A 14,331-nucleotide genomic window follows, 5' to 3' on the forward strand; every position below is an offset into this window, starting at 1 on the left:
CTGTCTTTTTCAACTCCTCAGTGAAAAACCCTCATACCTCATTTCACGCCAGCAAAGTGAGGGGCGTTTTTCTTGGATGGCACTAGAATAAACGTCAAATAGTTCCCACCTGTTAAAAATGGAATTTTTGATTGCAGAAAGCCACATTAAAACAATTTCACAAGCAACTAGAGCAATATCAAAGACTCTGAAGCTCATTTTGAAATATTGCAGAGTACCTAAGGAATGCGGAAGAATAGAGCATTCTTTCAACTTTTCTCTACCAAAGCCTTTAGAATCAAAGAACTTCAGGATATGAAGATGCCATAGTTCAGGTCAGAAATGCCACACATACATACACACACACACACACACACACACACACACACACACATACACACAAATCCCTTCTCTAGACAACTAAGGACTAAAGTTAATTTTTCAACTTAATCTTTGCCAGCACTTGTAAAGCAGACAATATTATCTCCATTTTAAAGATTACAAAACTGAAGCAGAAAAATGAAGCACCTTGTTATGATATGTCCTATTTTGGTAAGTGCCAAAACTGGAACCCAATTTCACTTCTGAGTCTTAACTACTACACTGCCCCTCCTGTTTCTGTAATATTCCTGCCAATCTATGCTTGAATTCCTTATCGGACCATGAACTCAGCCCATCCAATCTTTAGACAACTCTGTTTGAATCAACTATTCTATGGAGCGAATTAAAAGTTGTCGTTCTATAACTCCTACCTACTGATCCTAGATCTGGCCTGGGTCCTTATTGAGTGAGTGCAATCCCTCTTCCAAGTGACAGGGTTTTGAATACTTAAAGCTCACAATTGTATCACCTGGAGCTTTCTTTCTTCTGGGTAAATTTTCCCAGATCCTACAGCCATCTCCCATATAATATGTTTTCCATTTCTTGTTTTCTATGTCATATGAGTTTATCTTTAAAATGATTCAGCTCTCGTCTGGATTCACTACCAAGCAGAAATCTCACCATCCTCAGTCTATGAATGCAGCAAAAATATAATCAAAATTTCTCTACTCTTTATCAATCCCATGATTTTTAAACACAGACTTGTTTAAAGTCTTGCCTCTAAGCCCCCCAACCCTTACACACAGTGCCAAATCTCTAACAATGCTCTCCTAAAATAAAAATGCTAAGCAAATCCTACAGGAAATTAGTCAGAACACAGAACGGGACTCTATATCATGAAACTCAATCCACTTAAAGGTCCTGCCTCTCTCCCCAAAGCCTCATGGCCCAAGGATACCTTATCTCTAAGGAGTTCATAAACTCTTAAGTGCCTCCTACAAACCCAGTCACTTTCCCAGGTAAGTGGTCCCAAATGGCTTTCCTCACCAGATTCATCATTATTGTTGATAAAGTACAGCCACCCATCACCCTTGCCATCACTGAGGAGACCTGCACATGGTCAGGCAGCTATTGTCAACTACAGAGAAGAGGATGTGGTCCTTATCAAAGGATGTGAAACAACTTCATTATATATTCTTCTTTAGAAAACATCTAAGAATGTTAGTCCTCAAGCTAATATGTATGAGAAATATGCTTGCTTTAATTTCTGAACTTCATTGCTATTTTAAGTTCCCTTATTACTGGAGGTTTAATCTTAAGGCAATTGAGGGGTCCCTCTCCTTTTTAAGGGGTGACCTGTAATTTGGGAGGAGTTTATAGGGAGCTAAGGCACTGTTGGCATGTGTGCTGGTGCTATTTGACCTCCAGCCATCTGTTGAGCCGGGTCCCTCCTGAGTCCTCCCTCCTGGTTTTCAGCCATTGATTCACTCACAGTTGGAATGTGTCATCTCCATTCTTGACCACAGGCTTACTCCTGGCCAACTTCCTAAGCAACCGGGATCATTCTTTATTCTCCTGCCACACAGAATTACAGGAAATTCAGTAAGGCTGCTTATATCTCATTCTTTATTTGCATTGTCCCCAAAAAATCTGGGGTAGTCTGTTCATACACACCCTCTCAGTTTCCCTTGGAATGCCTCGACTTTTGAAATACAAAAACAAGGAAAGACTCTCTTTCTCCTTCTGATGCACCATCATTTTCTTGAGATGTTGAGCTCAGCCCCTCCTTTATGTTACCTCAATAGCAGAAAGAAACACTAAGAATATAGACATTTAAATTGACATTCCAAAAAGCATCAGTCTTTGCAAGTATAAATTGAGGGCAAGTATAAATTTCATAGCTGACCAGACTAAGAGAGGTTAAGTGAAATGCTCAAAATCACATTCCTACTAAATAGCAGAGTCAGAATTTAAAACCAAAGTATCTGACCCCTGAGCAATGCATTTAACCACCTTAGTGATGAGGTAAGAATGCAGGAAGAAAAGCCACAATGCAGGGCCACAGTGAGCTGTTACGCAGAAACAGAAACTGTATTGAGCCCAGGAGTGTGCAATGAATGCGGAGGGGAAAATGACAGGGCTCTGATCTAATTTTAAGAATACCTCTCTCTGGAGAAATGACATTTGAGCTGAGATCTGAAAGACTGTATAGGAGCTCACCAATCACCAGGAAGTTAGAATTGCACATGCAGAAGCTGTGAGGCAATGCTGATCACAGCATCCTGTAGATAGAAAGAAGGCCGAAATGCCCGGAGCAGAGAGTGCCAGGGAGATTGGTGAGGGCTGAGGCTAGAAGCCAAGCAGAAGCCACCTCTGGAGGGACCTTGGAAGGTGTGTTGATGAATTTTTCTGGAAAGGCCTACCTCACAAGAGCCTCAAGTCCTGAGCATCTGAGCATACATCCCCTCTTCAAGCTTTCATCATGAATGAACTAATATGATTTCAAACTCACAGGGTATAGCATCTGGTTGGCTCAACTCGGGATAAGTGTCCCCTGCTTATCCAGTCAGCAGAAGGGTCAGGGTCACATGGTCCCCAGAGTCCATCAGTGTGAGGAAGGAGTGTCTACTATAATCAAATGACATGTATCAGCCCACAGATTCCTGCACTGACCAGCATCTGGGGAATTATGAGATTCCCAGACATACTTGGTTTACCTTAGTCAATGAGTTTTACTGTAAAGATAAAATGGGACATTAAGAAAACCGTGACATTCATTCAGTAAACAACTTTAGCTCCAGCAAGCCACTGTACACAGCACAAATGACAGCCAGTCTGACTTGTGATCAGCTTCTCAGAAGCAAGCACCCAATTTAAACTCTCTGCCTTTAATGTTTCTTGGTGAGTCTCAGGCTCTGCTTCTTCTTCTCCGGTTATTACAACTTAACTCTCTTTGTGCCTCCTGTTCCAATTCCCCAACAGTAAAGACCAGATTGAACTGAAGTCACTTTCTGGTACATGATTTCCCTGTGGAGGAGGTCGTTTACCAGGACCAGGTAATTTCTGGGGATTAGCTAAAGAGGGCTGCCATCACTCCAGCCATTTCGTCTCCAATCGGTGCAAAGAGGCACAGTGCTGCCAGTACAGTACTGAACCTCTGTGGAATTTTTTATCAGTTTTAAGTGAGGAGATTTCATGAGAAAATCCAGATTTTCAGTTTTCCTTGAAAAACTGGAAGCACTGGCTAGCTACAGTCAACCGGTACTAACCAGCGACCGACCCCTTCAAAAGGCCCCTGATCTCTATAGTTCAACATAGTCCCTAAATGTCCCTACTGTCAAGTGGCTTCACTCATTTACTTTCAAGCCTGATCCCTAGAGGCATTTAAGTTGGTAAACACTAAAGGAAGTGGTTATGTGCAGCCACTTTTCTCAAAAGGGAGTCTATGCTGAGGAAGGTATTTAAAAGAGTCACTAAACTATAGGACTGTCACAAGTTCAAGTTCAGAAACCATGCCTCATATAATTTCAGTGCTTCTCCTCTGGGAAGACTCAGAGATAAGTCTGGGAACACACTTGGCCAGTGTCCCTGCAACCTGCTGCCTTTAGGAAGCGATCCTTCACTCTACCATGGTAGCCTAACTGGACTTGGCCTGAGCATTATAAAAAGGGTAAGGAGAGAGGAATGTTTGCCAGACAGTGGACCAAAGCCATCCCTCCTCTTAGGCCATCCTCCTCTGCCCTAATGATGCCTGTTACAAAACACAGTAACAATAGGGTCTCTTTGCCAAGCCACATGCTCCTTCTGGTTATCAGATGGCCCTGCAGGACGGATACCTCATGCGGGTAAGATTAGGCGCTCACAGTCTTACACTAGCACCTTCATGCTTCGGTCTTAAGAAGAAATGCCATGACTTGTAAAAACACATTTTCCGGGCCAAACTGGTGTCCACTTGCCTGCCAACAATACGACCTTGGGCATGTCACTTAATCTGTTTCAGCTTCCATTTCTTCATCCACAAAATGTAGATAAAAATGTGACCTCAGGGAATACTCTGAAGACTAAATGCAATGATGTGTGTGTACACTTCCCTCTTCATCCATGTAGGCTGTAAAATAACTTCAAACCAGCTGTTGCAATATTTAAGTTAAATTAACCTCCACAACCCCAGCCCTCATCTTGTCATCATGAGAAGTTCCGACCTCCCCCAGGTCCCCACTTCCCTTCAGGCCTTTCCCAATCCAAATATTTTGCCCTGGTCTTGTGAAGAAAAGAGCTGCTCAGTCTTACACGCGGCTGGAGGACTTCAACGTGGCTGCAGCTGTTACTGTTTCAGGGTGAATGCCATCTGGCCTCCTTGGCGAGTTCACCCCACAGGCATCTCCCTGGGCTGCCACGCGTCGCCGATCCCCCATCATTCACACCAAGGAGGGGCCCAGCTCGGAGCAGCTGCTACCATCAGCAGGCGCCGGCCTGGGTGCAGAAGGAACGCTTGTTGAGACGAAGAGTCTCTCTCCCCTGGAGGTACGCTGCTAGGGAAGCCTTGCCTGCCGCTCCCACCTCTTGGGTGGGTTCTCGTATCGCAGACTTGCAGTCCACCAGCCACCGTCGCAGAAACACGCTCTCGGGCTCTCGGCCGTTCTCCCAAAGCCCACCGCCCATCTAGCGCGGCGGAGTCGGAAAGCATTTCCAAACTCAACAGCACGCTGTGACAGAACCATCCTCTCTTGTGATTCAAGCCCCCCAGGCCTCTGAAGGGAGGGAAAGACCCTCCCTCTCACACTCTGAAGCCATTCTCCTACGACTGGGTGAGTCTGTTCCATCCACGGGAAAACCACACCCCAAGGGAAGGCCCAGGACCAGTGCCTGGCACAGAGTGGGTGTCCTCGCCACATGTCCTTGTGATCACAGCCACCCCTGCATTCCACTAGTGCCGCACACGTTTCAAACCACCCAAGAGTGACTTGAGACAGGCTAACATGGGGGCTATTTGCCCACTCAAGTTTGTGTTTTGTGGCTATTACATAGGAGAGGTGTGGCTATGGTGTCCTGACCTAAGGAAGATGGTAAAGTAGGTGAAGTAGGTATAGCAGGGGAGGGCCAGAGACTGGCTAAGAGCATGGATGCTGATCAACTAAGGCCGGGTCCCACTTATGCCATTTCCTGGACCTTGTGACCTTGGGCAAGTCACTTAATCTCCCTATGCCTTACTTTCCCCATTTGCAAGATGAGACTGACATGAGGCTTGTATAAATTAATATATGTAAAGCCCTTAGAATAGTCCCTGCCATCCAAAAAGTACTAAGTAAGTGATATATATATATATATATATATATATTTTTGGGAGGGGGTGGGGGAGAATTCCTGACATCCTTTTCCTCCAATCCCTAGCTTGCATATGATGTAGAAACTTCCATTGAGAAGTGCTAACATGTCCCTTTGAAAATGGGAAAGAGGGAACTTCAGACGCTGCAATCAGCTGAGAAGACATGGCTTCCCAAATTATAGGCAGTCCTCATTTTTACATTGCACCAAAGCCAAAAATACGTTGTCCATTTTGATGTCTGCCTGTAGTTTTGAAATACATTCTTGTCTGCTTGTTAATAAGAGGGAAGTTTCTGTGACTACTGAAATTGAAGGAGACCCAAACCAGATCAGCAGGCGCTTGCCTGGGTGGGTGCAGAAAGAAAGCTTGTGAGCACCAGGAGAGTCTTTCTCATCCAGTACGAGGCTCCACTGAAAGAGAGTCAGAGAAGAGTCAGGTAAATGAGGGACAAAATGCCAGATTGAATACAGATAAAGCTGATGCAGAAATGCAGCTTACACATACAGCTACACTGTTTCCTTCTGTTAAGCCCCGGAACTAGGACTGGGCAGATGCCTTCATGGCAATTCTGCTCTACCTCAGATCTCCTTCCTCCAGGATACGGCGTTTGCTGCTAAGATCACATGAGAGCCCAAAGGAAACAAGAAATTGGGGCGGGGGTGGGGATGGGTGTTGGCAGCATTCTGGCAGTCAGCTCCCAAAGACAAGGGAGCTATGCAATGCCCCGTTTCTCTTCCAAAATCACCAATAAAATACCACCCCTCCATCCCCAGGTAGAGTGTCTAAGAGAGAAGGAAAGACGCTAATTGATGTCCCTCCATGTGGAGACGTGAATGGGAACAGTGTTCTTCCCAACGGTGACATTCATGTGTGACTCTTCCCCTTTCCAGCCACGGGAGCTCAGCCACATGATTTAACCTTGCTGAACCTCATGACACTTCCAATGACACAAACAGCTTCCACTTCACTTTTTGTTTCTCAGGTCCTCTCTGCCTCTGAAGGGGTCAGAGGCTCCTCAGTTTCCACAAATCCTCACAAAGGCCAGTGTTTCCCAGGCCCCTCTTCTCTTGGCTCTCTTCTTGCTCTGGACAGGCTTTCTGGATGGCCGTAAAAGTGTGAGTGGTTTCATGAAGCATTTATATTTCTTGTCCCATTTCTTGCCGCTGAATGTCAGGCTCATGTGTCTCAGTGAGAATCTCGCCTTCCCTGTCCCCTCTGCTTCTCATGAGGGCCTCAGATTTACCTCTGCATTTCCAAGTCTCAAGACAGTGACACAGAGTAGACACTCAAAAGAAAAAATGGAGAAAGGTGACTGAAAGGATGCAACAGAGAAGGAAGGAGCAACGCAGATAGGGAAGAAGAAAGGGGAGTGGGAAGGGAAGCAAAGAAACCCAAAGTGCATTGTCTTCACTAGTAATGGAAAGGCGGAAGCATATATATGATATTCAGGCATGGTGCCAGTATGTAATGGCTTTCTGATCTTGGGACAGCTCCTTAAGCTTCTGAACTTCTATTTTCTCATCTATAAAAACGAGGTTATTCAATACATTACTATTTCAATGTATTGGTTTTAGAAGTAATCAAGCTAATGTTTGTGGAAGTGCCTAGTACATGTAATAAGCACTCAATAAATGTTAGTTTAATGTAGGTATAAGTCATCAATGTTCTGTCAACTGCTGCATTTTTTTAAAGGCTTCATTAGACTGCACCCCGGTCTTGAAAACCCTGAAACCAATGAAGATGCATGGATGGGTCCACAACAGTCACCATACAGAGGTGTTCAGCTGGGACTCTTCCTACAAAACCACATCGAACATATGAGTGTGGGCTGGCTCCAGTCTCTCGTCCGGTGAGTGGGGCACCACACACTCAGTGCTGCAATCACAGGGCCAGCGGTGCAGTGGAGCAGCTCAGTGCTTACCTGATATCTTGACAATTATAAAGTGAGAAATGTAGTCCTTAATAGCTTCTGAAAATTCTACGGCACAATGAGGATGCTAGAGATCACGTCAGTATAGCTACCAAAACAGTTTCCCTTTCATGATTGAAAAAAAAATTAACTTCTTGATCTGATTTCCCCATTAAAATTCTCTGCAATAGAATGAGTTTCCGAATCTCTCCCATTACTGTGAGTCTTGGATGCCAAAGCCTGGAATCTGGCTTGGAGATAGGAAAGAATACAACCAGGAATCAGGCACCCCGCCTCCTGTGCTGTCTTCCCCTCATTTGCAAACTAGTCTGGTGGGAAGCAGAAGCCCTCAGTATTACATGTTACCTTCAAAACAGACAAAGGGTATAACCCCTAGCCTTCATTCTAAAGAGGATATTGTGTCTGAGCTCCTGGAAGACAAAATTGCCTTAATATCTTGGAATCCTCACTTTGTCCCAAGACTAGTGACCAACACATTAGGTGTAGGTTGCTGTCTGATAAAAGCATGAAAGAAATATCAAATAAAGACTTGGAGAAATAACAGAATGAATAGCTGATTGAGTAATAATAAATAAATGAAAGAATTTGGAGGGGAGGAGAAATGCTCAATAGGGCTTTTTGAAGTTCCTGAAGACTTACAGAAGCATCTAAGCCTTGGTGTACAAATTCAGGAACTAGATTTTATCTGGAATGATGGTATGAGATTCTCAGGGTTTTAACCCATTTAACTTGATTCATAGATCAGTGACTAATTAATCAGAATGTCAAACTGCTAATTTACTATGAGAAATCTTAACTTTTGGCATACAAAGTTGCTTAGCCCGATTTCCAACTCACAGGAGGCACACAATATTATTTATTGACTATTCATAATATTTAGTCAATTCAACAAATATTTAATGAGTGCCCACTGTGAGGCAGGCCCTGAACTTAGCATGGAGGATAAGTGGTGAGCAAATGTATTAGGTGAGGCCATCGGGCAAGCTTCTCCAAAGGGAAAGCCTGTATGAGAAACTTCATTAAAATGGAAAGGTTGCTTGTTACATATAAAATCAAAGAAAATTGAACTTGATGATCTTAATGGGAAATGTCCCCTAAATCTGATGGGCTGATATTTACATTTTTCTAGTCTCCTTGACCTACTGTGTCACTTTAAGAGATGGTACTTGGATCATGAATGTAATATTTCATCCTGGCTGTGCTCTTTCTCTGGGATCTCTTTTCACTTCAAGCAGAATGCTGCATAGCATCTGCTCATTTTACTCATCTCTGCATCTTCTGAAACATCAGTGCAGTACCTGGTGTCTACTGAACATCAGCAGATCATGAAAAACTACAAAACAGAGGCCATATATTCAGAGCCAGGGATGCATATGCTCTTAAGTGTGGAAGGATTTATAAAGATAACAGCATCATTGAAATCTCAACTGTTAGTATAGTGGGAAAAAAACAGGCATAGAGCTACTGAAACCAGACATGTAAAGTGGGGACCAGAATGAACTGCGATTCACAAAGAAATGAAATGCTAAATAAGACAATTATACAATAACTAAGACAATAAGACAATACATACTTGTATCTACATCAATATCAATTTCTATATGTGCAGTAGTTTGTGAGGGCCGCTCTAACAATACCCTACAAATGAAGTGATTTATGCAACAGAAACTTATTGTCTCACAGTTCTGGAGACTGTAAGTCCAAAATCGAGATGTTGGCAGGGTTGGTTCCTTCTGAGGGCTGTCGGGGGTATCTGTCTGTGCCCCTCTCCCCTTGCTTCGGGTATTTGTTGGCAATCTTTGGGCTGCCGTGGCTTATAGGAGCGTCATCAGCCCTCACTGTTCTCAAGATGACGCTTTCATCTCATCTTCATATGGCTTTCTCCCTGTCTGTCTCTGGGTTCAAATTTCCCCCTTTTTATAAGGACACCAGTCATTTGGGTTAAGGCTCACCCTAATGACTTCATTTGATTATCTCTATAAAGACAGGTTTTCCAAAGCAAGGTCATATTCCAAGGTACTGGAGGTTAGGATTCCATGATAACTTTTTCAGGGGATATAATTCATCCCACAACAATATGTTTGTCATTCATAGAAAATTTCTGCACAAGTATTCAAGAAAATATCAACAGTGATAACCCCAAAGGAGTTGGACTGAAGGAGAGGATTTTTATTTTTTGCTTTCTACTTTTCAATACTATTTGAAAATTTAACTATGAACATATATTATTTTCCTGGTTAAAAAGTTATCATTTAGTGGCTAATTGAGTCTTTCTTCATTATGTCATTAGAAACAGGCAACAGAGCATTTAAGAGGAAACACATTTCATGTGTGAAACACATACTTCAGGATTTGGATAAGTAGGAGAAAATCTAGATTCTGCTTCCAGTGAACATAGTGCTTTACTAACCCAGATAATCGAGGTTGTAAACTGCCTGGACCTGGACTAGTTTAATCCCATTTTGGACACAATGCCCAGTATGTTTCTGGCCTTCTACCTAGGCAAAAGGCAGTATCTGTGACCCATTTTTGAGTCACTACAGTTTATGGGCTAATATCAAGCATCTCCTCTGTTCTTAAAAAGTGGATTAATGTGGAATTTGCTGTCTGTGCTCTAATCCCTTAAAAGGGCTACAATTACAGAGCCAAGCAAGGCCATGGGAGGCAAAGCTCATTGTTGCTGTTTGTACGCTTGCCAGTTTTCTCTGAGTGGTTCCCCTGTGCCATGCCTGTAAGGCCACAAGTGTGCATCCCATGGGGCCCAGCCAAGGCACTTCTGTTCAAGGCCAACACCACACAAAATTTATTTCAGCTGTCGCACAACTCAGTTTTTGAGAAGAATCAACTAATGGAAACTTTTGATTTCAGTGTCACTATGTGATTGCTGCAAGAGCAGACTTTAATGTAAACCTAGAGAGGACCTATTTAATTCATCAGTCAACAGCAGTTTTTATTTTCTCTATGGTTTTGCTAAGTGCCTGATTTAGGGCAGCATGTGAGTGCATGATTAGTAACATGAGGTTCAGAATCAGAAAGACTTTGATCTGAGTACTAACTCCATCAAATATTTAAGATTGAACCACATGATATTTTCAGTATTCAATCATTCTGCAATGTAACTCAAGGCAGTGAGCAGGTGTAGTCACACTGCCATAATAGAATACTCTGCTGGCTGGCGCAAACAACAAACATTTATTTCTCATAGTTCTGGAAGCTATAAAGTCCCAGATCAAGGCACTGGCAGATCCAGTATCTGTTGCACACAGACATGTCATTGTATCCTCACGTAGCAGACAGTAGGGAGAGGGGATGCACACTCTCTCATGTCTCTTCCTAAAAGGGAACTAATTCCACTCATGAGGGCTCCACCCTTGTGACCTAATCACTTCCCAAAATCCTCACCTCCTAATACCATCACACTGGGGATCGGATTTCAACATACTGAATGAATTTTGGGTGAATACAAATATTCAGTCCATGGCAAGCATTTTTCTACAGTGAAGTCTTGAATGGTGTCTTTGTTCCTAAGTATCCCAGGCATGATTTACAACTCATACAACATGTGGGACAAAGTCCATGATCCCTGCTCCAACATTTCACTGCTAATCTGTTAGATTTTTATCCAGGTTCACACCAAGACATGTGGGCACTCTCAGAAGCTAACAGTCAGGTGTTATTTCAAACTAAGCTTCAATACTTATTTAGTTCAGAAGTAACAAATTTTTTTTTCAATAAAATTTATACTGAAATCAATTCACCTACTAATTCAAATTCACTTACCAAAGCACTAAATAATTTGGTGATATCATTTTCTTTTCTCTGCAGTTCTTTTTTCTCTTTTCTTTTCTTTTGATACTTAAAATATGAGACACCTTCTTGAGAGTCATATTTATGTGCAAAATTTAGATAATAAAATTCTGGGACACAGCACTCTATCATACATTATACATTTTTAGAATTTCAACAGACTTTCAGCTCTGTCTGGACATCTGAGTCACAACACTCAAAAGAGACAGGTAGGTGATAACAAGGAAGCCTCTTCTTTTTTTCCATTTGAGGAAGCTTTCTATTTTGTCAGGAGAAGAACTTATCAAGCCTCACAAGTTTCATGTGGTAGAAACCTCAGACACCATAGTTCTGATTTACTCAGGATGCTTTACCCTCCCTCACTTCCAGTCTCTGACTGGATTCTAACGTGCTCCCTTTCTGGTATGATCCTTTAAAATGATTAAGCTCTCAGAGAGATCTAAGGCATCCCCGTTCAGTAAAACAATAGAGCTTTAGTAAAACAAAGGGATTTAAGACTACTGTCCTACAGCCATCTCAGCAGAAGTTTAAGGGAAAGAAGATATTACTATAAAGGTGTTTGTAAAGGTAGCTTTTGTCTAATGTAGTGAATCCCAATAAGATTCCCAGGAGACTCATAGAGTTTTTAAGAAAAATGAATTGGCAGAAATAGCAACAACTTGGATTGAAAGGAAAAGACACAAACAAAATGTAAAGAAGTCTTTAGAACCCCTGAAAAAGCCACAAACCTGAAAACATGTTTACACTTCATGAAAGAAGGATAACTCAAAGGGTAGACAGAGAGCCCAGAAAGTGCAGCCAAGGGTTAGGAGGAATTATTCCCAAATTTTTAGTCCTGCTCAATGAACTACCAACTGGTGCCCTACTGACTCTCAGAACTGCTATGACCTTATGACTTCTATATGCCTCCCATTTCTTCCTTTTTTGAACAGGAACATCTATAGCAACTGTCCCACAGGAGTCCCACCATTGAATATTGGGTGTGGGGAGAAGACAAGTTATCTCTTTACTTCACAGATCTTCAGCTGGAAAGGAAATGTACTTAAGGAACATCCTAGAAGCCTCATTCACACCTGGATCATCTAAATAATGAAGAGACTCAGGCCTTTGAGCTGATGCTGTTATAGGATAAAACTTTTGGTGGCCTCAGAAAGGGCTGAGTGTGTCTTTTACATGTGTGAGAGTTGTAAATCACTGGGAACCAGAGAAAAGACAGTAGTTGTCAAGCTTCAACAAATGATTCCCACCCCTGATATTCACGCATTTATGAAATCCTTCCCAAACTGGGTAAGGTTGGCTTGTGTAGCCCATAGAATAAGGCATAAATGATGGAAGATAATTTCTGAGGCTAGGTCACAAAAGACATTGTGACTTTCAACTGGCTCTGGCTTAATTCACTCATTCTTCTTAAGTGCACATGGAACAAACGATGCACAGGAGAGACTCTCTGTTAGGCAACAAAACAAGTCTCAGTAAATTTTCAAAGATTGAAATGATGAGAAATAGCTTCCCAATGACAATGGGATGAAATCAGAAATGAAATCAGAAGGAAATCTGGAAAATTCACAAATACATGGAAACTAAACAACATATTATGAAACAACCAAGAAGTCAAAGAAGAAATAAACTAGAAAATACTTTGAGATAAAAGAAACCAAAAACACAACATACCAAAATTTATGGAATGCAGTGAAAGAAATGCTCAAAGGGAAATTTATAGCTAAAAATGACTACATTAAAAGAGATCTTAAATCAATAACCTAGCCTTTTACCTCAAGAAACTAAAAAAGAAAAGTCAAGTAAGGCCAAAACAAACAGAAGGAAGGAAATAATAAAGATTAGAGATAAACAAAACCAGAAGTTGGTTCTTTCACAAAATCAACAAAAATGATAAACCTTAACCTAGACTTATCAGGAAAAAGGGAGATAATATTCAAATTCCTAAACTTAGGCATGAAAGCAGGGACATTAAAACTGTGCCAACATAAATAAAAAGATAAGAAGAAATTACATAATCTGAATGATATGGATAAATCCCAGAAACACACAAACTACCAAACAGACTCAGAAAATTAAAAATTAGAATAGATCTGTAATAAAGAGATTGAATCAGTAATCAAAAACTTTTCAACAAAAATTCCAATTCCAGATGACTTCACTGGTGAATTTTACCAAACATCTAAAGAAGAATTAATGTCAATCCTTCCAAAACCCTCCCAAATCATAGGGGTGGAAGAAACACTTCTTTCCTTATTGTATGATGCTGCTATTAACCTGATGCCAAAGCCAGACAAAGACACAACAACAAAACTACAGACTAATACCCACTATCAATTTAGATGCAAAAATCCTCAACAAAATACTAGCAAACCAAATCCAGCAGCACATTAAAATGATTGTAGAACATCACCAAATGGGAATGCAAGTTTTAATGCCCCAAAATCAATTAATGTACTTTTAATAATAAAAACCACATAATCATTTCAAAAAATGAAGAAAATAATTTGACAAAATCCAACATTATTTCATGAGAAAAACATTCAACTAACCAGGAGTAGAAGGGAACTTTGTCATCGTAACAAAGGGCATCTACAAGAAATCCACAGCTATGGTACTTAGTCCACAAAGAAGCTATTAATACTCATAACCTAGTTCAGCAAAGTTGCAAAACACAATATCAGCATACAAAATCCATTTTTATATTCTTTTTCTTATTTTTTTGCCTGCATACTATTTGTACAGTTATCTCTTCATATGACAATAATTTTTACTATCATTTTCTATGGAGAGAAGAGAGCAATTCAAATGCATTTTTAAATGCCATTATATTATATTGAGCTGCATAATTGTTTAACAAAATTATCCCTATACAATACTATGTACAGTAACTTATGGATGAATATGTGTGGGAATTTTTCCAGGAATATTTAGGCTGCTTTGCTGTGATGTTAGCACTTTGTATATCACC

At 41.3% G+C, this 14,331-nt stretch overlaps 1 long non-coding RNA gene across 2 annotated transcripts; it reads left to right on the forward strand.

Moving 5' to 3' along the window:
- The first annotated feature begins 4,104 nt into the window (after nucleotides 1–4,104).
- Nucleotides 4,105–12,995, forward strand: LOC140848041 (uncharacterized). Of its 2 annotated transcripts, XR_012128495.1 has the most exons (4): nucleotides 4,105–5,108; nucleotides 6,609–6,741; nucleotides 7,319–7,475; nucleotides 12,296–12,995. It is a non-coding gene; the product is annotated as an uncharacterized lncRNA (long non-coding RNA). The 2 variants fall into 2 exon arrangements; XR_012128494.1 differs by having other exon boundaries at nucleotides 7,319–12,995.
- The last annotated feature ends 1,336 nt before the right edge of the window (nucleotides 12,996–14,331 follow it).

Source organism: Manis javanica, chromosome 2 (genome assembly GCF_040802235.1).
Source record: "Manis javanica isolate MJ-LG chromosome 2, MJ_LKY, whole genome shotgun sequence".
NCBI classification, from domain to species: Eukaryota; Metazoa; Chordata; class Mammalia; order Pholidota; family Manidae; genus Manis; species Manis javanica.